The sequence below is a fragment of the Molossus molossus genome, unplaced genomic scaffold, assembly GCF_014108415.1.
Source record: "Molossus molossus isolate mMolMol1 unplaced genomic scaffold, mMolMol1.p scaffold_m16_p_11, whole genome shotgun sequence".
Lineage (NCBI taxonomy): Eukaryota > Metazoa > Chordata > Mammalia > Chiroptera > Molossidae > Molossus > Molossus molossus.
In genome coordinates, this window is record NW_023425346.1 from 45,136,143 (window position 1) to 45,163,903 (window position 27,761).

The window sequence follows — 27,761 nt, forward strand, 5'->3', positions numbered from 1 at the left end:
GACCTATTTTATTAGTCTCCTTAGTTATCAGTAAACTCTGATATTTCTTTTTTTTTTTTTTTATCCTCACCTGAGGACATTTTTCCATTTTTTGTTCAGATAGAGTGGGAAGGAGAGAGAGGGAGAGAGAGAGAGAGAGAGAGAGAGAGAGAGAGAGAGAGAGAGAGAGAGAGACATGAAAGGGACACATCGAGTGGCTGCCTCCCCCACAACCCAACCAGGGCCGGGGACAAACTGCAACGGAGGTACGTGCCCTTAGCAGGAACCGAACCCGGGTTTCTCTGGACTGCAGGCTGACGCTCTAACCGCTGAGCCATACCGGCCAGGGCAACTCTGATATTTCTTAATAATTTTAAGGGAAAGGGAGATTTTTCCAGGACATTAAAAAAAAATTAGCAGGTAACTTGAAAGAAAGAGATTTAATTCTAAAGTTTCTAGTTTCGGTTGCTTATGTTCAAAGAGTAAATAAGTCAAATTTTACTGCTGCTGCTTCAAATTGTGTGCAGTTTATTTAAACAAAGTCCCTAAACAACAGAAAACTCAGAACCCTGTGGGTAACACATGGAGGCTACACAATACAATCAAATGTAGATGCTTGTATATGTGTAAGTAAGTTACGTTTGTAGTTGCCGAAAGGATATAGAAAAAAATGAGTGGAGAAGACAGAGAGAAGGGAAAGATAATTTTAAAATTGCTTTTATCCTAAAAATGATCTGCTTTACTAGCTTTATTATTAGTAATATCAAAATTCAAGGCACATTCTAAATTATTTCACTAGCATTTCTTATCAAAAGTAAGCATTAAAGTTTTCTTTTACTATAGTTTTATTATTTGTGTCTTGAACCAAGTTATATACCTGAAAAAAGTTTCCATACTTACAAAATTTTAAAAAGTATTATTTATGGTCTCAAAATATACATTGCACACTCATTTCCTTGAATATTCATTTTTAAGGAGGTCTTTACATGTGTCAAGTTTTATTCAAAAAGGAAATCTAATAATGTTATTAAGTACTGAAACACTTTTCAATTGCACACAAAAAGAAAAACACTTATTAAAATCATTTGAGAGGAAATGTTTAAAAAATCATTGAAAAGCAAATAACTAAATTATATAATAATACTTAGGAGAGCACCCGAATTGTTAATTTAGAATTGTTTTTGTGTTTTCCATACAAAAGATTTTTTTGTTGTTTTCCTTTTTTTTAAAGCATAGAGAATTCATTGACGTAATGATGACTTACAGGTTTAAAAGTATGTTCCTGTTCACTGAACTGACATACCTGGAACTGGGCTCCTTTTAAAGCAAATCTTTTTAAACCATCTGAATGCCTACAAGAGCATTTGTTTATATTTGAGTTTTAGACTTATAGTCATTACATGATCACTTAGCTAACTTGTGAAGTTAACAGGCCAGTATGTTTTATTGTGCCTTCCTCTTTTAAAAATGCTTCTACATCCAGCCATTGTTTTCATACATTACTTTAGAAATTATTTTATCCAGTTCAGTGTCAAATGATATTATACACTGAAAAGAATCTATTCAGAAAATATAGCATAAAATAATGGATTGTATCTCTGGCCACAGCTCCCAGAGGCATTAAAATGTTACTACAGTACCCGAGTGACAGGAATGACAGCTTAATCACTTAAAGGCTTTTTACATTAACAATTTTTTTCTTTCAATATGAGCAGTAACATTCAGGCATGATTTAATAGGAGGTTAGCTGTTAACTGTGGCTAAATAACATACTTTTTAAAATATCAAAATCAAATTTAGTGTCTGACGAACATTCCTCTACACTTTCTGAAGTATTAGTGCACTTTCATAAAGTTTGGGTTTTTTTTCTCCTCCCAATATGTGTATTTTAAAAAAAATAAGTCTGTTAATTAGCATGTGTAGTCCAGTAGCTTTCTGTATTGTTATAATTTTAAGTAGAAGATCCATGGATATAACATAATCGAAAGGTGAGCCTATTAATCCAGAGAATAACCTTCATAAACCAAATGGGAAGGAATCATTTTTTAAGTCTCTAATTCATTTATAGCTTTATATTGCTAAGAGAAAGAAAAAAACAGAGAGAATCTAAAGGTGACCTTATTTAGACATATTAGTCAAGGCAGCCTTTGCTGTTTTTAAGCAAACATGATTGTGACTCCACTTTGTCCATCCAGTTTTCCAGTGTGTAAATTGGATGATGAGTTGAACAATTCTTTCTTCATTAGTGAACTGTGGAAAAGAAATATAGAGGTGGCTTTATATTTTTGAAACTGTGCAGCCAGATTCCAAAGCATCAAGGAAAAAAAAATTTTTTTTTTTGCTAGACAAACTGTCGTAATTGAAATGAAGTCTAATCAGACTCATTACTGTTTTCAGCAATTTGCACCACCAAAGATGCTTATTAGGTAACTGTGTTTAATAAACCACTCTTTAGAAAAATACTAGTAATGAGCTCTTAACAGCCAATCTTTAGTATGAATGTAATGTGAAAAGTGTTCCTACTGCTGAATAGATTTTCACATTTAGTAGTGTCATAATTAAGCTCCATGAATTGGTTGCTGTGATGTTAGATTTATTGCAATAATCTTATTGTTTTTCTATTTTAAAGAGACTTAGAAATACAATCATCTTCTATTAGAGTTGGATTATATTCATTGCACAGCAAATTTTAGGCTGGTGCCAAGCTGCTCAAAAGGTTTTTCAATGGAGCATTTATTAACAAATAATAACCAGAGTATTTTATAACCGATAATTGATGCCAGCTCTCAAGTCTTTCCACATCAGCATCCCCACACTTCAGGAAAAAAAGTCTTCTTATCATTTCATTATATATGAAAACTTACCTAAGATAAATATATTGTTATTAAAAAAAAAAAACTGCATTTCTATCAAGTTAAAACATGGAAAAAATAGATATTCTGAAAGGAATATTTGAAGAAATGTTGGCCTTTTATAATAGCAGCTATAAATAATATTATATTACTTTAATAGATATTGTTCTTTAAAACATGAATATCATTTTCCTCCCCCAATTCTTTTTTTGTAGCACTATTTACTAAGATCTGAACATTAAAAGACAATATTGCTAGTATATATTATTTATATGCACTAAGGGTGGTCATTAGCTAGGCTTCTTATTGATAAGGATAAAATGTTATACACCTCTAAGGACAGGAGTTATTTCCATACAAGATGATGCATGTGCTAAAATAAGTACATATCTATAGAGTCTATACTGATTATCCATCAATAGAGTATAGCCTGAGGCATTTCTCTCTACATATAATTATATAGAAGGAATTGAAAATATATTTTGGGAACAACTAAATAAGGCTTATGGGAAGCTCTTGAGCTTGCAGTCATGAAATATCTCACAAAAGAAATATCTTTTGTTTGCTAAAAGCAACCACAAAGATGACACAATCAGCTTTGCAATGAAATTCTGGACATTCTGAAACAGGACCATAAAGATAATCAAGAAAGAAAAAGTACAAAAATAACACGAGACCAAGAGTTTATACTCATTCATGATAAAATATTAAGAAAGATTCTGTTACTTAATGATTCCTCTCCCAATACAGTCTCATTTCTTCTAACCTCAAGCTCCACGATCCCTAATTGGAGCCAATAAGGCTCCATAACTGTTTCAGCTTTCTGAATCAATAGGGCTATGAGAACTGAGACTGTCAAATTAATGGCTTGTTTCATCTGATTTTGTGAAATGCACTTCTTTGCATCACAAGATAAAGAAACCGAATTCCATTCCCTTGTGAATTCATATAGCTTTCATATTAAAACATCTTCCTATTTCTTTACATCATCCACTGAATTCGTACTCAGAACACAGAAGAGAAAAAAAACCCAGTGTATAAAACTATTGAAAACCTAAATCCTGCAACTTTAAATGACTGATAGCTAAAAAACAAAAACTAAGGGAAGGCCCCTTTCAATCCTTTTGGAATATCATATCATAATGTTGAATAACTTCGCTTATGAATCACATAATTTATCATTTTATAAAAGAATGTTTTGTACAGTTGAATTTATTATAACTAAAAGGCTCTGAAATTCCAGATAACAGTAATAAAGATAATAATAATAATAATAATCAAATTCATTCTTGATGAGCTTTTAAAATAACTTCCTGTAATGATAAATCTAGAGTTTTACTTACGAATTTTAATTAGAAATTGAGTAGTGAGTTGATAGAAATTAAGGCCAAGACAAATTCTGCCAACCTTTTATAACTTAGGGTTAGGTCCATGCAAGATATCTATCAATTTGCGGAAATGCAAGGTAAGAAACATGGATATACACATAGATAAGATTCTAGTGCCGAGAATTAAACACATAAATACTTATTATGTAAATATAAGACGTGGTTAATAGGGCATAACAAAATGGTAGTGGTAACAGGGAGTTTTGTATTTATAAGGTAAGACTTTTGGAAGAAAGTTGGTTTTAAACTTTAGCTTTGGGCCATACCATTTAGACATGGGTCTGAAGATACAGAGAAGTCACATACTTAAGCTTATAAATGATTCTGGAAAATAATTAGGGCTCATTAATACTTAAAAGTTTCAAAGACACACAGAGCCTAGTGTTAGCCTTACCATTAGTAGACTCCTATTCTATTTTATCATTTGCCATATTTCTGAGCTAAAAAGGCTTAAATATTCTTCCATGTAACAGATAAGCAAGTGAACAAACAAAAATAAAACTTGAAAGAAATTCAGTTTCTTTTACTTGGGTTTTAGCTTCTTTCAGGCTTCAACACACCCGGCTCCCACTTCCCTCAATCTTTTTAGTAGGCCCGTGGGCCAGTGAGTTATTTTATCTTTTCTCCACCCTTCCTCTCTTCCTGTGTTCAAGTACTTTGTCAACAGCTTACAGATAAAATGTATTTTAAGTCTCAAAACTAGGCTCTTAAAATTTTTTCTTTGAAGCTCTGAATTTTTATAAATTGTTATATCACTAGATGTATTACTAAAAAAAAAAAAAAGACCAGTTGATTAACCTGTTGAAAATATGATAATGACATTCATGCTCTAATGACATTTGAGTGCCTACTTGATGAGCTTACAAAACATAGGAGTGCAGACTTGAGTGCTAGGGAAAATAGGCCCTGTCCTGATGGAACTTGTAGTCTGTCTTTAGAGGTGATTTACCAAAGAAAAGATTTCGTTTTAAATCTGTTAGGGAGAGAGGGCCATAGAGAGGAGTTTAAAACTGAATAGAATTTCACCAGTTAGAATAGAGATGTGTTTTCCTGCCTGAGACAAAACTTAGTCAAAATCACAGATGAAGCAAAGTGTACCTGGTACATACGGGAAACAGGGTAGCTTGATATGGTCAGAAGATAGGAGGGAGGTATGTATCTGCGCATAGGGAAGGATGGAGGTAAATGAAGCTTGAATTCAGGTCAAGAAGGGACTTGAGCCCTGGCCTGTTCGGATCAGCGGTTAGAGCGTCGGCCCGTGGACCAAAGAGTCCCAGGTTCAGTTCCCGCTAAGAGCATGTACCTTTGTTGTAGTTTGTCCCTGGCTCTGGTTGGGGTTATGTGGGTGGCAACCACTCGATGTGTCTCTCTCACATCTATGCTTCTCTCTCTCTCTTCCTCCCATTCTCCCTCCGGCTTTATCTAAAAATAAATGCAAAAAAAAAAGGGACTTGAATATTTTGACTTTATTCTACTACCAACATAAAGTGCTGTCCTTGTTGGTTCTTCAGAAATATATCGATAACAGATTCCACAAATCTAAGGAATTTTCCCAAGGCCACTCCAGAGCTAGAAAGGCAATCTGGATCATGTAACATAAAATTGGGATATTTTGTCTCCTCTTGGAGAACTTCTCCAAGACTTTTAGCTTGTACAACCAATGAGTTGGCTGCTGGAAGTTCCAATCTTTGTTTTGTTTGTTTAATCCTTACCCGAGGATATTTTTATATTTATCTTCAATTAGAGTGGATGGGAGGGAGAGAGAGAAACATCAATGTGAGAGAGACATACCGACCCATTGCCTCCCTCCGCAACTCATTGGTCCACGGGCCAACTCTCTAACCGCTGAGCCAAATCAGCCAGGGCAGAAGTTCCAAGTTCTTCAAGGACATTTGGAAATCATGCACATATGAGAATTTGCTGAAATTATGGCAATGGAAGATACAGCAGAAAGTGTACAACGAGATGAGAAAGAAACTCCTAAGTTAAACCAACATTTAAGAAGTAGGCAATGGTGCCCTGGCCAGTTTGGCTCAGAGGTTAAAGCATCAGCCCACAGACCAAAGAGTCATGGGTTTGATTCTGGCCAAGGCACATACCTTGGTTGTGGTTGGATCCCTGACCGTGGTTGGAGTCATGCAGGAGGCAACCAATCAATGTGTCTTTCTCACATTGATGTTTCTCTCTCTCTCCCTCCCTCCCTTCCACTCTATCTGAAGATAAGTGGAAAAATATCCTCAGGTGAAGATTAAAAAATTAAAAAGTAGGCAATGGGGAGTGGGAGAGTATGTACAGAACAGAAAGAGAAACAGAGAGGGACAGAATATGCTGTTGCAAAAGACAAGTGAGGAATGATTTTCAAGGATAGAATGTTTAATCATAGCATACCCATCAGAGAAGTCAAACAGAATTAGGAGAGAAAATTGGTAATTAGGAGGCTAGGGATGATCTGAGAAAGAGCAATATTAGTAGAGTGGTGGGGTCAGAAGCCATGGTGAGTGGGCTATGGAAGAAATGGGTTCTGAGAAAGTGATATGGTAAGTATGGAAAAGTTTTCCTCATTGATAAAACCTTAAGATGAATAGCAGTTTATGGGACAAAGAGAATTGAGGCAAGAGATTTTTCTTTTTAAGGTATACGGGGAAAACCTGATCAGCCCTGACAGGTTTTGCTCAGTGGTTAGAGGGCCCACCCATGGACCAAAGGGTGTGGGTTTGATTCCAAGTCAAGGGAAGGTTACCTGGGTTGCAGGTTGGATCTTGGTCCCGGTCGGGGTTGTATGGGAGGCAACCAATTGATGTGTCTCTCACATTGATGTTTCTCTCTCCCTTTCCCTCCCTTCCACTCTATCTAAAAATTAATGGAAAATATCCTCAGATGAGGATTAACAAACAAACAAGAACCTGGTCATTACCCCAGTCCAAACTATGACTGGTAGGTGTAATCCAGTGTGACATTTTCTTTGGTAAATCAAGCAGTATTGGAACACAGCCACACCTATTTACTTATGTATCACCTGTGATTGCTTCCTGCTACATACAGAGTAAAGAAGTTGAGCAGAGACCATATGGCCCACAAAGCTGAGAATCTTTGCCAAATGGCCCTTTAAACAAAATGCCTGCTAACCCCCACACTAGGTTGAGGTAAAGAAATAGTGGAAAAGGAAGAATAAAATATACAACACTGGCCCTGGCCGGTTTGGCTCAGCGGTTAGAGTGTCGGCCTGCGGTCCTGAGAGACCCAGGTTCGGTTCCCGCTAAGGGCACGTACCTCGGTTGCAGTTTGTCCCCGGCCCTGGTCGGTTGTGCGGGTGGCAGCCACTCGATGTGTCCCTTTCACATCGATGTTTCTCTCTCTCTCTCTCTGTTCCTCTCTCTCCCTCCCACTCTACCTGAACAAAAAATGGAAAAATGTCCTCGGGTGAGGATAAAAAATAAAAAAAATACAACACTGTATGGATGGGGCAGAAATAGGAATTGATAGAACACAGTCATCAAGAGGATGGAAACATAATCAAGGGTACACGTTTCAGACATGTATTGGGGAAAAACAGGGTCACCTCTTTGTTTGAGATGGATGAGAAGTTTAGTAACAGGTGGAATATATTTGACCTCTTGATCCCCTTTTGTTTCCCTGAAGACACCTTTAGGAGGAGTCAGTTATCCCTTCCACCTTCCTAAAAGCCAGTCAGTAGACCCATGTGCCATGTCTTGTCTCATGGTCTACTGACTGCCTGTATCCCTAATCCCAGTCAGGTGCAAACCCTGGACACAAGGAGGGACAGGATGTGAGAGAGAGTGGGAGGATTAAGGCAAATGCATCATCACCATTAGAAAATTACCACAGGCAAACCATTGTTGACAAGAGTGCTGTTGTATATGACAAGAAAGAACAACCCTGGGAAAACAGGCCTAATGGAAGACTGCATCCCAGTTGTAGCAAAGATTTGTGTTACAGGAAGTGTAATAACTGGTAGTTACTACTGAAATGTTAAATAAGACTTTAAGGGAGACATAGTTTTGGAAGAAATATATGAAGCTATATGGAAAGAAATGATTACTGCCTAAAGAATTCTTATTGTCTCTCCCTTCAAGAAAAAAAATCTCATTCTAATTAGAATGTATTAGAAGTCAGAAAATGTATTTACAGTCTTAAGCAGGTATCTGGTCTTCTTCATACTCCATTCTGTGCCAAACACAAATACATTGCTCTCTTTTTATCATCTTCCTCTTTGTTCACAAAGAACGTAATGATTAGGTGCCAGAGAATTCTGCTTCTTGTGTAGCTTTGGGTCTTCCTCTTTGTCCCGTGAGTTTACTATTGGGTTCTTTATGGTAGGAGAGTTGTTCTAGGAGAGTAACTATGTATAAACCAGAGCTGGAGCTAGGAAGGAACTGCACTAGACAAATGTGCAGCTCATAGTCATTTTACAACATTTGAACTCTTGCTGGTTTCACTTGTATAACAAAACATAATGCTTATTGACTAATTCTTAAGATTGGTTTGATTTTAGTATATTTTTGCATCTTATGCTCACTATAATCATGTGATATATCATATAAGCATACATTTTGCACAATGAAAGGGGGTGTTTTAGAATTTAAAACATTTAACTTGGTTATATATGGATGGTGCAAACTTTGTTCTCCAAGTTTATCATCCATTTCAATCTTATTTAGAAATTAGAACGTTAAACTGTCCTTGTTTGGGTAGTAAGATACTTGATTCTCTAAGATAATCTATTTTTAGGTGAAAATCTTTTACTCTTAGCATGAGAATTCTTGTTTTTATTCTTCTTTTCACTATTATTTTTTCTTTTAACCTCATCTAGGAAGATTTCCCAGATGTCACTGCCTTCCCTCCCCCTCTACCACTTTCTATATCACCCCGTACTTAGACTGCATTTTAATATGTACTTTTTTCCTGTTTGAACTGTATTACCTACTAGATTAATCACTTGGAGATCAGGAATCTATACCAGTAGAACAGGGACCTTGTTCATAGCTATATGTCCAGTGATAGAGTATCGAGACGATGTACTACATCTATATATATCTGTAGGTACAGATATACATCTAGATCTATATATTTACCTATGCCTTTATATCTACATAGAAAGATTTGCTTCATGCAGGCCCTAACACATACCATATGTCTAAATATTTAAGTTATTTAAAAAGTTATAAAGTTCTAAATTATTTTGAAAGTTATAAACTGAACAAAAATGTTAAATAAAATATGTTCTTTCTTTCTACTTTGACAATTATATCTCCACAAACACCTAGAAAGATGGTTCAGATTTAAAATTTTTCTGCCTCCTGGGTCACCAGAGCTCTTCCAGAAGGGAAGAGTCTGACCTATGGCTGGCTCTTTTATTCTCACTATCATCTCACAGGATAAGGGGCTTTATATGCAAGATTAATGTTCCATTCATTCCCTGCCAGCCTCCCACCAGCTGCTTCTTGACCTTACATCAGGTCTAGAAGTGCACACATTAAGGACACTTTTTACCTGTGATTGCACAGACCCGGAGAATAGTCTTTCATGGGTCCTAGAAGTAAACTCAGGAAATTTCAGGTGCCTGGAACATAGTCTTGAAGGAAGGCATGAATTTCAAATGGACAACTCCCCATGACTCCTAGAGTCCTCACAGTAGAAGAAGGGAGAGTACTGGAGGAGGTCAAGACTGGACCTTCTAAATCATGTTGCCCTTCTTACCTTGGGTCAAAAGATGGTTGTATGACTTGTGTCAGTCATTTAGTGGTCTCCAAAATAAAAAAGAAACATTAAATTTCTTTTTCTCTTTTAAATAGAATAAACATGTAAGGAGTCAAAAGACATACATTTTGGTACTATTTCCCTAGTCACCAACAACAATCTTGGTGTGAAGACAAATCAATGAATTTAAGATTCCTCACTAATTAATTCCACACAACTGACATTATGTATGCAATGAAAAAACTATTACATAGCTAGTACTTGGCAGAATTTGGGCCAGATATAAGTTTACTCTTCCAGTATTAATGGTATTACTACTCCACTCCTTTTTACTAAAATCTTCTATATTTTCTACACATTGGCTTTGGTACTACCTTCTAGGCCAACACTGAACATGGTATTTTCCCATAAAAAAATAATAATTCTAGCTTCACCACCCAGTGCTCTTGAATAAGTTCATCTTAGTCTCTCTATTAGGGCTTGTCCATGTGCACTTTCATGGGTACTCACTTTTGAGACAAAGCAAGTGTAACCAAGAAGTATGATCCATTTTCTGAAACTCTTAGTAACTTCTACCCATAAAATATTCATTGTCACGTTAGGTTAAGAGTCTACCTTTTAGAATAAGTATATACCTTATAGGATATAGAAAACAGTACAGGGTCTCTTGGAAGAAATTTAATGTTAAATTTGTTATATGATGTAAAACTTGCATTTGTTGAAAGAAGAAAACAGGAAATATTTTAGATATTTTGCGAACATCATTTTTCATACTGTTTATAATATCTTACTCACTCTTCTTACCAAGAAGAATGACCTTTAAAAAAAATTAGTCCTGGCTGGTTTGGCTCAGCGGTTAGAGCATCAGCCTGCGGTCCAGAGAGACCCGGGTTTGGTTCCCGCTAAGGGCGCGTACCTCGGTTGCAGTTTGTCCCCAGCCCTGGATGGGTGGTGCAGGTGGCAACTACTCGATGTGTCAATGTTTTCACGTCAATGTTTCTCTCTCTCTCTCTCTTCCTCTCTCTCCCTCCCAGTCTATCTGAACAAAAAATGGAAAAATGTCCTTGGGTGAGGATTTAAAAAAAAAATCATTGCCCTGGCTGGTTTGGCTTGGTGGTTGGAGAGTTGGCCCATGGACTGAAGGATCTTGGGTGCAAATGTGGTCAAGGGCACATATCTGGGTTGCAGGTTCAATCTCCAGTCCCAGTCAGGGTCATGCAGGAGGCAGCCAATCAATGTGTCTGTCTCACATTGATGTTACTCTCTTTCTTTCTCCCTCCTTCCCTTCTACCCTCTCTATAAAAATCAATGGGAAAATATTCTTGGGTGAGGAATACCAAAAAAATAAAAGTCATCATTTACCCTAATAAGGATCTTTAATTCTTAACTATCAACTGCTAAAATGTCCATATTGTCATATTCTGACCATGGTGGGTTTGAATTTGGGCATCTATTTGAATTGTTTCAGTTGTGAATTCCTAGATTTCCAGTTACGAGCCAAAGAACCATAGGCAAATTACTTAGCCTTCCTGAATCTCAGCATTCCCACCTTGGAAATGGGAACAATAATTCCCATGAAAGGTTGTTCTGAGGACTAATGAGATGATAGAAGAAAAGCAAGTAGTATATTACTTTCCAGGAACTGTAATTGCCAGAGGAGTTCCTTGAGTTAACTCCTCAACCTATACAAAGAAAATGCACAATCACTGTTCAGGTATACTAGCTCTTCTTCTCTTCCCCTATATTCAATCAGCAATAAAGTCTCCTCAATCCACCTTTTAAAAACACTAACATCTAATTCTTCATTCCCATGCTGTTGCTGTAAGTCAACCTCATCTCTTTCTCTATGTGTTATTCTTTCCAGTTCTTCTTTTTTTGTATGTATGCATGCATGTATTTTTTACTTACTTTAAGAGAAAGAAAAACTAGCTTCCCTGTTTTAAAATACAAACTTATTATTCAAAATATATAAAATACAAAAACATAGAAAGTGACCATTATCTGCAATTATGTAGCAATATCCGCCATTAAAGTTATTTTTTTCTCTTAAAGTTTTAATTTTTCTCTGAATATGTTAATACTTGCTTTGAAATTTTCTATATATTTCTAGTTCTTATGTTGTTTAAGAGCATGGTGTACACACTACTAACATTAAAGGAGTATCCTAGACTTTCTCATTCCTTATGTCTTTATATGTGCTGCTCTTTCTGCCTATAATACCTTCCCCTGCCCTATACCATCTTTTCCTTCCTGGACCAACTACACTGTCTCTGTGACTCTCCCACTAGACTGAGAGGTCCTTGAGGTCAGTTATCTTTTTCCTGTTTTCAGTAGGCATCATTTTCATTTTCCTGTGTTGGTGTTTGTGTGTGTAGCAACATCTTATACATGTCAAGCTGTACAGTGCACTTTTCTCCCCCCCAAAAAAATGTGATAAATAAGTATGAATGTTATATTGCACAGTGTTCAGTGATTAGAATGACATCTGATTACTAGTTACACATAGTCATGCAAAAAAATGTTTTGGGAAATTAATAGGAAGATGTATACTGTGCATGGTAGATACCTTATAAGAATCACTCAGTCTAGCCCTGGCCAGTTTGGCTCAGCGGTTAGAGCGTCGGCCTGCGGTCTGGAGAGACCCGGGTTCGGTTCCCACTAAGGGCACGTACTTCGGTTGCAGTTTGTCCCCGGCCCTGGTTGGTCGTGCGGGTGGCAGCCACTCGATGTGTCCCTTCACGTCGAGGTTTCTCTCTCTCTCTCCCTTCCTCTCTCTCCCTCCTACTCTATCTGTACAAAAAAAGGAAAAATATCCTCGGGTGAGGATAAAAAAAAAAAAATCACTCAGTCTATTATGGCACTTTCTTTTCTTTTTCTTTTTTTTGCTTTCATCCTCAGAGAGAGCAGGAGGGAGAGAGAAAGGAAGAAAGAGAAACATCAATGTGAGAGAGACACATCGAGTGGTTGCCACCCACACGACCCCAAGCGGGGCCGGGGACAAACCACAACCGAGGTACGTGCCCTTAGCAGAAACTGAACCCAGGTCTCTCTGGTCCGAGGGCCAATGCTCTAACTGCTGAGCCAAACCGGCCAGGGCTATGGCACCTTCTTATACAAAATTATTTGTTTATAGTCTCTTTCACTAGGCTAAAACATAGCTTTATTCAACTTTTGTTTCCAGCACCTCCCACTATACTTTACACAGATCAGTGTTCAAAAAATAAGAAAAAAGCTTGGGGAATGTGGTGGTGGTTAAGAGCACAAATCAGTAAGTAAGAAAAAAAAAGAATAAAATCAACAAAATGGCAATTTATTGATAAATTCTTATGAAACACAGAGATGTCACTATTTAAGTATATTGTGCATGTACTTTTTAAAATAAAATCAAAATAATATATATTTTCTATGAGTACCTTTGATGGGTATGCTTAATATCAAATGCATTTGATAACTGTAATATTCCTTAATGCCCTTACAAAATATAAAAAATAAAACAAGACTTCATTAAAATGTTATGGGTACTACTGAATAAGACTATAATGTAATAAGATCACCATAAATACTTAATCCATATATTTAAGTATTATGTTTAAAAACTTTGTGTGGGTAACCAAATAACCGAAACAAGTGGTTATAAATATGATTGTAAATTTCTTTTAGTTGACGTCACATTTGCATCCTGTTTGTAAAACTCTATGAACAGAGCTTACGCCATGACCGTTCTAAACAATATTTGATAACTAATGGTTAGAGGGCACGGACTGATATTTACAGTACAAGGCTGCACCATGGTAACTTTGATAGTTTATTTTATATTCAAGATAACCAGTTATGACATTTCTATAAAAGATCCAGATCACTAAAGTGAAGGAATGGCCTAATTGCATCAACGGGAACTGTTCCTTAGCATAACTTAAAAATATAGATCTATTTGGAGAGAGATATAAATGGAGAGAGACAGAGAGAGGTAAAGAGAAAGAAAAGATAAAGTTACTCTGCCATTTTTGACAAGAGTCACACTGGTGTTTTTTAATAAATCTAAAGAAAGTAGCAGGTACTTCTAAAATCAGCTGGATAGCTTGCTCTTTTCATGATAGCACAGTCCCTTCATTGTGGTGGATAGGTTAGGATCAGTTCTGGGTTGCTTTAGAATATTGCTTGCCCTTTTTACAAGCTGGACTGTTATTGCACATTTTCTGTTTTGTGTAAGGTCACTTAGATTAAACTATTTGCTACAACACTTTTCAGACTACACATGCCTGCTCGCTTTCCAAGGGTGATACCATAATGAAGGTGGTAGGAATATGCCACTGCACAACTTGAGTCCAGTAGACTTCTGAATAGGTACAGATGTTTAGGGTAAATGTATTTCTTCCCACATTTTCCCCCAAATGCAACCCTGGGGATGGATGTAAAACTTGTGTCTGGGGGAAAATAACAACAACATTAAGCAGAATTTGTGAAGTAAAGCACAGAACACATCAAAAAAAATCAGGTACAAAGAAAAATAAAGAGTTCTTAATTATAAATAACAGAGAAATACTAAGCATCATTTATTTGCCCTATCAATAAACAATGGAGGGGCTACTCTGTGCCAAGCATTCTTCAAATAAAGCAGAGAAATTAAAGTGTAAGAAGAAACAAAATCAACCAGTAGCCGTCACAAACTCATAACTGACAGTCGTCGAAACATGCTTTGGATCTCTGGGACTTGGAAAGCGACCATGTATTCTCAGCTTGCATCTCCTAAGGAAGTTATGTTCTTCCTGGAGTTTTCAAATCTTTCCTCACAAATCTAATTCAGACAGTTTTTAACACTGCCCAACAAATTGAAGCACTGTAACATCTTCTATGATAACAAAGGAAACAAACCAGAAAAAACATCTTCAGTGCTGACTTCTGGCATCTAAGATTTAATGGCAACTCATGTCTTCTTAGTGCCTCTCAGTGAGAAGAGATAATGCATGTGAAGATAGACAAAATTGTAGGTTCAGTCATATCAAAATGTGATTTATGCCAAAATAGATCAGGGAATGTCAACAACTGCAGAATAAATGACAAGTTTTAAACTCCTCAAAAGAGAAGGAAATTCAGGAATTATTTAACTTTTTTTTTTTTCCACAGTGTAGAGCACAATTCTTTCTTACAAAGCTTTAAAGTTTTTATTTTCCTCTAGAAAGCCTTGGGAATACAATAAAATACTATAACTCCACAGAGAAACAGATATCTTAGTGTTTTTTACCCTCCTGGCATATTTTTAGCATGATTTGACTTTTGCCATTAAAAAAAATTACATTGACGTGCCACTGACAGAATTTCAAGTAAACAAAACCTGCACAGAAAGCACAGGGCCTCAGTGTGCCGGGAGCTCCGTCAGACAGTCATCTGCAAATGGACAACTTTCATTCGATTCCTGGCACCATTGGCCGTGCTGAGAATTCTCCTATCTCTTCACACCAGGGGTTTGCTCTTTTAAGCATTGCTCCCTGAAGGGAAGGAAAAACTAGAGAGAGAGGATTTCCAATGACCCTGCACAGATGAATGGATATGTCAATGGTGAAGATTGGTTCAGCTTTGAAACAGGGAATCCTGCAGTGGTCCCGCTTCTCCAAGCCCTTCTCCGCTAGTGTGATTGTCACCAAAGACTTGTGTGAGCAGGAATTCTTTAAAGGATCAAGCCAGAGAATGAGAAAGTTGAAACATAAGCAGAAAAAAAAGACAAAATGTTTTTAAAAATTAATGATAATTTAAATGTTTGGGAAATTCAATTCTCGAGAGACAATTATGAGAGTATTAAGTCTTATGTTAGTGAGGCTTTATATTTAAAACTTGAGGTTCTGAAAGGTAAATTTCCAAACACTAATTGCTCTGAGTCAATTAGTAATGTGTCCACCTGATAGGCCTTGAAAAACAACTAACTACTGAAGTAAGCATTTTGAATCCTCTTATTTTCCCTGCCATTATTATAAAGAAGACAAACACAGACACATGTAAAAGGAAGAAATATCAATTCCATTTTGTTGGAAGATGAGCTGAAATGTTACTCATCTTGCAAGGGAGTAGATGCAAAAATTCTGCCTGAGTAACTGCAGAACACGCATTTATTTTCACATGCTTTATGGTTAGTTTTCATTCAGCTATCAATCAATCAATTATGCTGTGACATGATATAATTTCCTAATCATACTTATATTCCTGCTTTTATCACTATCAAACCTAGAGCACATACATTTCAATAAGACAGAAGTCTAATTATTTAAATATGCTAGAACATATTACATCTCCAAGGCTGTTTCTTTTATGAGTTTTTCTCCCCTAAAAAAAAAAATCATCTAATTTAATTGCAAAGAGAAAAGTATATTAAATAGCATTATATCCCTCTAGTAAGCAAAACTGATTTTTCACAGAGCCCAATAGCTATAAAATTTTTATGGATCCTTATTTTAAATAATATTTTTGCTTGTTCCTAAAAGTAGCAAAACAGAACTTACATCACAAAAGAAACACAAATCATACTAATGGTAAAAGATAAAATACTTTTATCTCATTTTTCCACACTCTTGACCTGAAAAAAATATTATAGGGATTAATTAGGAATTGCTTTATATCCCAAAAATAAGATTTTGTGTTATTTCTTGTGAGTGGCTTGATTCTCAGGACTTTTTCTACACTTTAAAATTTTCATACTTAAGTGATTATATCAAAGTGCCAGAGAAGAGTTTATAAATTTTCAAGCGAGACCCCTTCCGTGATTCATGTGTTGCAAACTATTATTACAGGCTTTGCTATGCAGATTAAAGACAATAAATCTTCTATATATACTGTAGGTTATGTATGGCAAACATATACATATTCCCTCAGATCTTTACAAGGAACAAAATCAGACTCAGTTGCCAGTGTTCCTACAGTGCTCAGAAGCCCAGAGTCCTTTCAAACCACAGATATAACTCACACATGTTCTACAATACAACATGTTTCAATGTGCGTATTTTCAAGAGAGCCATGAAAATTACATTACTCTCTTCGGTGGGGAGTGAGCACAGATACATAAAACCAAATAGGAAACAGTTACACCATAAACAACAACAATAAAAAAGTCTAAAAGGCATTATTTTTCAAGTACAAAATTTATTATTTTTCAACCCATAAAAGTTGTCTCTTCTAAATTTCTCAGGAATCCACTAGGATTCCTTTTGTATGTTAAGTATTTTTTTTTTACTGTTGATCTGACGATCTAATATTTTATGTTTTTGTAAACAGAGAATATACATGCATATTTCATGCATATTGTAACTTAGGTTGGCATGTTTCATACAGAAACCTTATTATTGTTAATATTATTATCCAAGTGCTACCTTAGTACTACAACTACTACTCAGCATGCTTAAAAACAATTTGAGAATTAGAAGATTCAGTCTATTTTTAATCATTTTCATGAAAACCTCCAATGGTTATTCATGTCATCATTTTCTTTCATCAGTTCACCTTCTCACCCTGCCATCATAACTATAATATATAATATATAATGTATAATGTATAATATATAATTAATATATATATAGTTTGTGTGTGTGTGCGCACATATTTCTATACTTAGATTTCAATTCTTTGTATTTTATACATTTCTGCTTGGGAAACAATCATTTGTAACAACTGACTTTAAATCTCTTTTACACTTTAAAGAGTCTGTACTTAGAAAGCAATTTGGTTCATTTCTCTGGAAAGGAAGCTTCTTCTGAGAGGGATAGCTACCTTCTGTCTTGGAGTTCCATAATAAATCAAGACCTGTTCACTGGGGAAAAAAAAGTCTAATTGTTTTAAATCTAATATTAGATCTTTGAACTATATTTAGTCATACCAAAGATAGGGTTAATAAAAATGCCTGAGCAGAATGGCAGTGTTGTCTTATGCTAAAGACAAAGAACCCAAAGAAAATTCCTCAAAAGGTATGTGGTCAAAAATTTAGAATAAAACTGGTATATATGAGTTCTGGCCCTTTGACCCTCAAGTCTCCCAAATAGTGATAAATACCAGGGCTCCCGAAAGAGCTCTTCCTTGTCCCTTAACAGACTGTTTGCATCAAGTGTTCAGTGGGCCGGAAACCCGCAGCCAGCCAGGGAGGGACAGCGCAGGCGGACGTGTTTACTGTCAGAGGCAGCTGACGAGGGCGACACCAGCTCTTCACATTAAACCTGCTAAGCAGTGCTGCACCCAGAGGGCTTCCTCAGTGAAGTTTGCTGACTGTCCCCTCTGTTAACAATGGTGGGGAGTGGGCTGTGGGCTGCTTACAGAAGGCCTGTGAATTTAGAGCTCTCTGAAAGCTTTCTCTCAAAGTTCATTTGAAAACCTAGACTTATGCAGTTTAAAGTTAAAGAGAGTACCTACAGTATCTTAGCCATCCTGATTTTTTAAATTATTATTATTTATTTATTTATTTCATTTTATTTTTTATCCTCACCCGAGGACATTTTTCCATTTTCCATTTTTTGTTCAGATAGAGTGGGGAAGAGAGAGAGAGAGAGAGAAAGAGGGAGAGAGAGAGAGAGAGAGAGAAACATCAACATGAAAGGGACACATCGAGTGGCTGCCACCTGCACGATCCAACCAGGGCCAGGAACAAACTGCAACCGAGGTACATGCCCTTAGCGGGAACCGAACCCGGGTCTCTCTGGACCGCAGGCTGACGCTCTAACCGCTGAGCCAAACCGGCCAGGGCAGCCATCCTGATTTTCATATTTGGCTTATTTTAGAGTCAGGGATTCTTAAAGGAGAATCCCAGAAATCAATGGAAAAACTAATAGCAAAAGCATCAGTTTTATGTCACTGAATTACATACCTTGAAGGGACTCTGGAGGCCATTAGTTCAACCCCTTCATCTCACAGTTGAGGGGGCTGAGGTCCTACATCTCAGCACCAGCCAAACCAGGATTAGAGAACCAAGGCCTCCTGCCTCAGCCTAGGGAGCCTTCCATTATCTAGTCCTGGGTGCCTCACACCTTCCCAGAAAATAAAAAGTCCACATATTGGAACATAATCATAATTTAAAATATAGTACTCCAGGGGCAAAGGAGTTAGAAATCTGATGAACAAAAAAGAAAATAGGACTGCAATAGGATTAATGGCAGTAAATCCCATTGGTGGTGCCCTTAAAATGAATCCCATGCAGTTGTTAAAAAATATTTTCCTGCCCTGGCTGGTTTGGCTCAGCGGTTAGAGCATCGGCCTGTGGTCCGGAGAGACCCGGGTTCGGTTCCCGCTAAGGGCATGTGCCTTAGTTGCAGTTTGTCCCCGGCCCTGGTTGGTCGTACGGGTGGCAGCCACTCGATGTGTCCCTTTCACGTCAATGTTTCTCTCTCTCTCTTCCTCTTTCTCCCTCCCACTCTATCTGTACAAAAAATGGAAAAATGTCCTCGGGTGAGGATTAAAAAAAAAATATATATATATATCTATATATATAGATATATATATATATATCTATATATATATATGTTTTCCTCAGAATTATACTATGACCTGTGTTGGTAACAAGCAGGGATGAGCTTATAATTCATGTTTCACTTGACATCTAGAAAGTCTGCGATCCAGGTGTTTATAGAACCCATGTTTTTTAGACCATTCAGGTTCCAAGTATTTCTAACAGAATTCATGTTTACACATTATGGTGCATTTCATCAGTAAAGAACACTTCTCTGTCAAAATTGCATTGTGCCCTGGCCAGTTTGGCTCAGTGATTAGAGCATGGGCCCATGGACCAAAGGGTCTCAGGTTTGATTCAGGTCAGGGGCATGTACCTGGGTTGCAGGTTTGATCCCCAGCCCTGGTTGGAGTCATGTGGGAGGCAACCAATTGATGTGTCTCTCTCACATCTCACATCTCTCTCTCTCTCTGTCTCTCTCCCTCCCTCCCTCCATCCTTTCTACTCTCTAAAATTCAATAGAAAAATATCCTTGGGTGAAGATTAACAACAAAAGCTGCATTGTTCATCTACTATGGTATAATCATATGTCAACCTAATCTAGTAGAATCACTTAGTTGTCATTTGGATTGAATGAAGTATTTTTACTTTGCCACTAAAGAATATTCTGGCTTAAGTCATTTGGGAATCCCAGTATGCGAACTACCTATTGAAAGTTTATTTTCTGAAAGTACATTTACTCTTCAGCCATTATGGCATAGTTTCACACATTGTTAGGCTAGGTTGATGCTAATGACTAGCACCTAGTGATACAACAGAAATAATGATTGCTTCCAAAAGCTTCTAGAAATACTTGTAAGTCCTGTGGGACAATGGCAACAGTGCTAAATTTAGGAGTAAAGAAGTCTGAGTAATTAGTCTCAACTCTACTAATTAGTTGTAGTCACTTAGCCCTTTGATCATTTGTTTTCTCATCTACAAATGGAGTTAGCTTACACTACACTAAATGTTATGCTAAGAAACTAACTCTAGGAATTAGAGAAATGGGAAAGTAAGAAAGTGTTTGTATGCTTATCTAAGATAACCTAGGAAGTATAAAACAGTGTGGGTACTCAGAAGAAAGAACAGCTAATAATGCATGGTAAAGTTAGGTCTAGATTCCAGCAGAACTCTTACATTCTCAAAAGCAGATACTGAATATAGTTCATCTATGACACCAGGAGCTAACATAGTCCTTGGCATATAATAGGTCCTCATTAACTGAATATCGGATGAATAAATAATCTGAATCTTGTAGTGTGAAAAAGTAGCCTTCTAGATAGAGGGAACACTACATGTAAAGGCTTTGCAGGCTTGAAAGAATATGATATGTTCACGGAAAGAAAAGAAGTGTGCCCAGATCCCGACGACGGGAATAATTGTGGTAGGAAATGAGGCTGGTTTCCCATTCAAAAAAGTCCCTCATGCCTGGCTGGAGTGGCTCAGTTGATTGATGTCCTGTGCACTGAAATGTTGCTGGTATGATTCCTGATCAGAGCGTGTTACTTGGGTTTCGGGTTCAGTCGGTGGTTGGGGCACTTAACAGATTGATGTCTCTGTCTCTCACTCTCTCTCTGTCTCTCTCCCTCCCTCTTCTTCTCTCTAACATGTCCTCAGGTGAGAGTTTAAAAAAAAGGACCCTAGCATTAACCACTACCATATTTTATATCTAAGCAGACTGGGGAAAACACTCTCCATTTTGAATGGAGATGCAAAGGAAAATATGAGAACAAGATAAAGAGTATACCCACAGTGCCCAGATATGCCAACTGAAGTGGCCTTGGTGGAAGTAGCATAATAAATTAGACTGGGAGAAGGGCATTGGGTGTTATGCTTCCTGGGAAGGATTCTGTACCTCCTGCCACATTCTCACTCCCAAGGTTATACTGAGCTTAGGCATGGTTAGCAGAGGGGTCCTTGGTAACCCTGACACTGAGCTGCTGCACCCACTACCTTAGTCTCACTTCCCCACTTCCTAGAAGGTATGGGGCAGGTCCTTGTTGTCTAAGACATTTCCTTTCCCTGGGAAATGACACGTGGTCATCCTCCAGAAATAATGGCTCTTCAGGTAAAGCTGGGTGTAGTTACAAAGAAACAGAGCCTCTAAATAGAAATGTTTCTTTACCAGTCTCCTCTGGAGTCTACTTTGAATCATGAAACTTGAGTAAACGTTCTAAAAGTAAATTAACATCTGAGAATAAATCAGACTTAGCAAAAATAATGGTAACTAATTAGACAAGGAAGTAAATGAGAGGGCCAAAAACCATCTATTATTTATTATTCCAATACTAGTACCTGTACGTGGTACAGAAAACTTTGAAATTGAATGTAAACTGTAAGAAACACTAATTTATTAGTATAGTCATTAACAAAAGTCATTAGTTAATCTCCCTGGTTACTTACTACCCTTATCTCTAATGATTCACAATTTTGTGAAAATGTCTTGAGATACAAAACTCATTTATATAGTCTTAGCTTTGGAGAGAGAAATTATGTTATAATCTTTTTATTATAGTTTTTTCAACATTTGTTATGTTCCTATTGGGTAAAAAACTAATAGACAAGGTGAATGTAGTGTTTTGGTGTGACTCTATATTCATTTATATGGAAAAGTTGGCCATTACTAAGAAAGGGAAGCATTATGCGTTTTTTTTTTCTTCATCCAAACATGATCTGTATATTTCGTTTAGAAATTTTATGAGACATTTCTGCACTTTATGTTTAACATTAGGTATTATTTCATAAATAAAATGAAAATATGCTACTGTGATGTCACTAGCCTATGAAACAAGTTAAGAATGGTTTGTCTTCCAAGAGTCCCTTAGGTAGTAGGTCTTCTCACAGGAGTGTCAATTTAAATGCAATAGTTATATTTGCTGGTGAGTGCACAGGATGACCTAATAATTACTTCACATAGAAGTAAGGCTTACTCTGGCTAAGCTGGCTCACATGAAAGTCCTGTTTGCATGAAACAGCAGGTCTAGGTTACAAGCACATATGCCTAAAAGACATATGTGATGGGGCCCAGTGCTCAACAGCTACTTTAAAAAGGTGTATGTCCAGGTCAGTCAGTCTCCAGTTACTGTAAACTGGGGACAAAAGTTCCTCATACATGTGAGCTGACCCTTCAAACTTCCAACTGTAGGAATAAATCATTGGTTAATCCAGAACATGGACTGTATTTGCATATTTAAATTGCCCACTGTCATGTACCAATTTCCACTGCAAATTACAGGTGGAAATTATGATTTTTATCACTTCTGTTCATACTTGCATTAAAATAAACATGTAATTTGTAATATGTAGCTTTTGGTAAATAGATGGAAAGCTTCCTTTTCAGGTTGTTGAAATTTTACTGTATTGTCAAATCAAGAGCAATATAAGTTGAATGAATGAATCTGCTCAAAAATCTTCATACATATTATAGGACTAAATTAGTATAGGACTACTATATAAAGAATGCCTTTGTTCTACTGCATCCTCTTTTTTGTTAACAAAAATTAACTCTCAAGAATTGTATGCGTATTTTAAAGCAACGATCACAAATCATTGCTGCCATGTTATTATACTCTTATAACAGGAACTCCAAAGTACAAAATGTCTTTGGAATGCATGCATTTCATTGAAAACATACACTGAGGTAACAGTCTAAAAAGATGTTAGGGGCTCATGACCAACATTTTACTTTCAAACCATAGGAGTCCTGGTATGTCCAAAGTTTTACAATGATAAATCTCAACCCTTTACCTCGTTTCATTTTTTACAAAAATACAGTTGTAGTGTGTTTCAATGAAATGAGAAAAAAGGGAAAGCAGAAAGAAAATAAACTTTATTATTTTTCTTTAAGGATCAGCATATATATGTATGTACACACACACACACACACACACACACACACACACACACCTCTCGACCAAATAAACATTCACTATAAACTTTAGGCCAGTTCCAGTACCAGTCTATTGGAACAGGATAAAAAGGGACTGTCGCCATCTCTGTTGACAATACATTGATCTCACATTAATGTGATTGAAGGTGGCTTGCCGACACATCTCTCTTTCCCCATTTGAGAGCACTCAGATAAGAAAAACACAGTGATGTTTAGCAGATAGGCCTGGTGACACAATAGAACACAACTCAGTGAAGAAGTGTAATTATAGTGATTACTTTAGAAAAGGGAGCAGATACACTGATGTGAAAAGTAAACACGGCCACAGTTACGGGAGCCCGGCTCACTTTTGGTACAGATACAGGCACCCCAGACAACACACCCCAGCAACAAGGACACAGAAAGCTCTCCAGTTAACAATCGAAAAGCACTAAAGGCTACAAGATGGCGTGAACCAATTTGCCAGAGTGCTGGAACAAAGGCCCCCTCTTTTTTGGATGAATTCGGTGTATCAGGTAGATTAGTCAAACAGAGAAGTCCCACCTTACACAATTAAAACTAAGTACAAACATCAGGAAAGTTTGCCCCCAGAGGAATGTAATCTGTAAATGCTTTTTAAAGCTGTTATTTTGTTGGCTGAGAAAAATAAATAGTGTGAGGTATCTAGTTCTCTGAGGTCATAATCCCATGAGACCAGCTGTAGAGGCAGGAGGGTTCATGTGTGCAATTAATTAGGAACATAGAATCCATTGGCATCAAAGCACCCAAGAATTGTTTCTTAATCTGACACACATAGGGAAAAACCTTACTTCTCCCTAGTTCACAAGATTAGAGATACAAATAGAAAGAAAAACAGAGTTTAAAAGGGGCCCCAGAGATCACCTAATGTGAGCCCTGCCATTCCTGAAGAAACAGCCTGGCCTCAGACGGCACAGCAGGTTGGTGAAGGAGCAGGGGAACCCAGGCTCCTGACTCCCAGCTCTGGTTTCTCCACTACCTCTGACTGCTTTCAGTAACAAGTCTCACAAAATAAGAACAGCTATTGATATAAATTGGCACTGTGAAAGTTATAATTTGAAAGCACTTGAATCATCTTATTTGATGGTCACCAGCACTCTGTGAGGTACACAGACATATCTTTATGGGAGATGTATATGTACTTACGTATGTAGATGTGTAAAAAGAGAGACAAAGTGGAAGAGAAACATGCAGGGACTAAGAGAGAATGTGGGTGCCGAAGAGACAAGTGTGATAGGTGAGTGCAAAAGCCAAAGAAAAAGTGGCAGAGAGATGCACACAGACAGACACACACACACACACGCACAAGGAGAAAAGAAGAGACAGTGAGGGTTTAAATGATTATTTGTGCATCGAAGAGGTGTACCTTAAACCCAGTTTTGAAATCCAAATCTCCCTGCTCCTTCCACAAACCTCAAGGAAGGCTTCAAACCATGAAAAGCAAAAGTGAATCAAAGTACAACTATTTCATTTTGTTTTTGGTTGTTCTTTTGTTTTGGGCCCTCAGATGGAATGGGTGGAATCTTCCTAACAGAATCAAAGCAATGGCTATTGTCTAAATGGTTTATTTTTTTCCTTAAACTGTTAGCGAAGTCCTGCCTTGGGAAAAAAATATCAAGAGAAACATATCTTTTCCCTGTCATTTGGGATATAATGATCTCTACAAAATGGAGTTCTTAACCTGGGGTTCATGGAAGCATGTGATATGTGTATTTTCTAGAAAAAAAGCCCATCTGATTCGCAGAGGTCCCTTACTCAGAACTATGGAGCCACTATTTATAAGTTTAAGGAAGGATTAAAGACACATGTAATTTTTTTTTTTTTTTTTGTACATTAAAAATTAACCACCTGAATAATCTGTACAAAAGTAATAACTCAATTTAGAAACCAAGGGTAATCACTTTTAAGTGCTCCCACATCCTAAAGAGGCCACTGGAGAGGCCACGTGGAGAAGACAGTGCGAGGAAGAGGCCCTGAGACTGAGGCCGAGACAGGCCAGCCGGGCAGTGTTCCAGCTGAGCTCCACCTCCCTGCAGTCCTGCCGAGCGCCAGACGTGCGAGTGAGCTCACTGGGCCTTCTAGCACGCGAGTCCTGTCAGGACGGCAGCTCCAGCCAGCATCACCTTGAAGAACTGCTTCATTTTGCCCAGTCGGCCCACATCACATAAAAATAGTAAATCATTATTGTTTAAAGCTACTAAGTTTTGGAGAGATTTGTTAAACAGCAATACATAACCAAAATCGAAGCGAAGGGTGATTTGGCATGAATAGTAAGTTTACAAGAGGAAATTTAGAAGATGATAAAGTGTAACTCCAGCTTATCCTCGTTGAGCATGAAAGAATAACATTTATTGCCCAGCTGGTGTGGCTCAGTGGATTGAGCATCATCCCATGAGCATCATCCCATGCACTGAGAGGTCCCGGTTCGATTCCCAGTCAGGCCACATGCCCAGGCTGCGGGCTCAGTCCCCAGTAGGGGTCATGCAGGAGACAGCTTGATGTTTCTGTCTCTCTCTCTCCCTTCCCCTTTCTCTAAAAAACATCAATTAAAAAAAAGAGTAACATTTATTAAGTACTAATTCGCACACCACTTATCTCATGCATCTCATCAGTACACTGACAAAGAGAGTTTGAGTAACATTGTTGCCTAAGGTCATGAAGCTACAAAGAGGAAAAGCCAGAAGTCGAACACATATTTGATTTCACAGCCTGCTGTCCTCATTCCATGTGGGCTGTGAAGAGGGCAGAGGGAAGGAGAGGAAGACTGACACACAGAAGCTTGACAATTCACTACTTGTGATGAAAACCATTCCGAAACAGATCCATACTTTCAAAAGAGAATATGGACCATGATTTAACCTGTTTTAATAATCATTCATCATTATTATTGATATCTACATTGCAACGTGATGTGCTGTAATAGAATATGCCCTAGGAGACAGGTAGAACTATTTGATTCTATATTAAAGTGATCCCAAAATTTCATACATATACAGGGGTGGGAAGAAGTAGGCTTAGAGTTGTGAGTACATGAAGCACAGAGTTTATTCTTTTATTATTCCTCATTAATTACTGTTATTTTCCATACAAACAACTGTAAACCTACTTTTGCCCTCTGCTGTGTATTTATTTCCTCTTTCTGATTTTTACATATTTTCTGTTTCTCTCTGACAGTTGGGCCGTCTCTTGTCTCTAGTGGGCACAGAAAGCGGAATAAACAAAGCTGATATGATCTTTGTGCAAAGAGAAGATGGCCTCTACGTGAGACTTTGCAGGCTTTCCTGTGAACAGGTACCTGTGTCTTCTAACATCAGGTTGAATGTTTTGCGTAGCTGGATAATTACATAGAAGATGAGGACGTTTTCAGTTAGCTACTGAATTCCTTGTAACATTGTGACAGGCACTAAAGGAATAATTTCTGCTCTAAAGAGCTCTAAGGCCTGTGGACAGGCTGGTGATTTTCAAACTGGGCTCAGTTGGGAACCCAAGGGTAAGCACCAACCCAACAACAGATGTTTTACAGATATTGCAGTTAAGTGTTTTCTGGCAAATGATAAAGATTTTAAACTATCCTTTCATTGCTTTTACTCATTTCATAGTTTGGTGTTCCGAGTTTGACTTAATTTGAAAACAAAAAGTTCTGTGGTTCAAACACTTTTGAAAGAAAGTGATTTGGGGAGATGCATTGTGGTTAAAGAAGGGTGATGACAGAGCTGTAGGGCTGTCTGGCAAGGGGAACTTAAATATTTGCCAATTTTTATGTTCTATATGCAGTAAAAAATGTAATGCTTGCAAAAATGAGAGCTGAACTTGACTAAGAAAGTGTACATGTTAAAACTCAGCTGGTGGCCACTGTATGTATGACTCAAACAGCTACAATGATTGGCAGCACCTCTAAGCTCAATTCATTTTGTTTAGTAGATTTAAAAGACTTTGATAGCAAGTCATTACATCATCGTAGGCAAACACTTATGAGATACACTAGGCCATGTTATTGTTAGCATTACGACACTCAGTAGGTTAGGGTGGCCCCAAACATTTCTTAAACGCCAATTTTAAAGAAATTAATTCAAGCAAAGCTTAGGGTATTCACTGTTCAAAATTTGTATAGCTATCCTTTAAGGACATCCACAATTACTGTTGTCATACCTCGAGTTAGGCGGTTCAAATTGCTTAAAACTTTGGTAAATAACTACTTGGCTACGTCTGAATGAAGGTCACTTACCCCTCCATTCACATCTCACATAGCACCTTTTATACACATATCTTGGGGTCCTTCACAAAGAATACTAATCGAGACACAAAATAACATTGTAGCAAATAATCAAATAATCTTGTCACAAATTCCATTACACAGTAAAAGCTAAATAAAAAATAACAGCTTTTCTGCCTATATTTAAAATTTTACATCACTTAGTGTCAGGCAATTTAGAGAAGAGAATTCCACGAAAGAGACGAAGGTG

At 37.3% G+C, this 27,761-nt stretch overlaps 1 protein-coding gene across 2 annotated transcripts in view; it reads right to left on the reverse strand.

The window, feature by feature from the left end:
• Positions 1 to 27,761, reverse strand: part of FIGN (fidgetin, microtubule severing factor) — a 120,874-nt gene that overhangs the window by 15,552 nt on the left and 77,561 nt on the right. The window contains exon 1 of one of the 2 annotated variants that reach the window (XM_036254620.1): positions 2,097 to 2,112. The exons of the other annotated variant lie outside the window; for it this stretch is intronic. The gene's annotated coding sequence lies outside the window, so the exon portion shown is untranslated. Of the gene's footprint in view, positions 1 to 2,096; positions 2,113 to 27,761 lie in introns of those variants that run through there. 2 annotated transcript variants of the gene reach the window in all.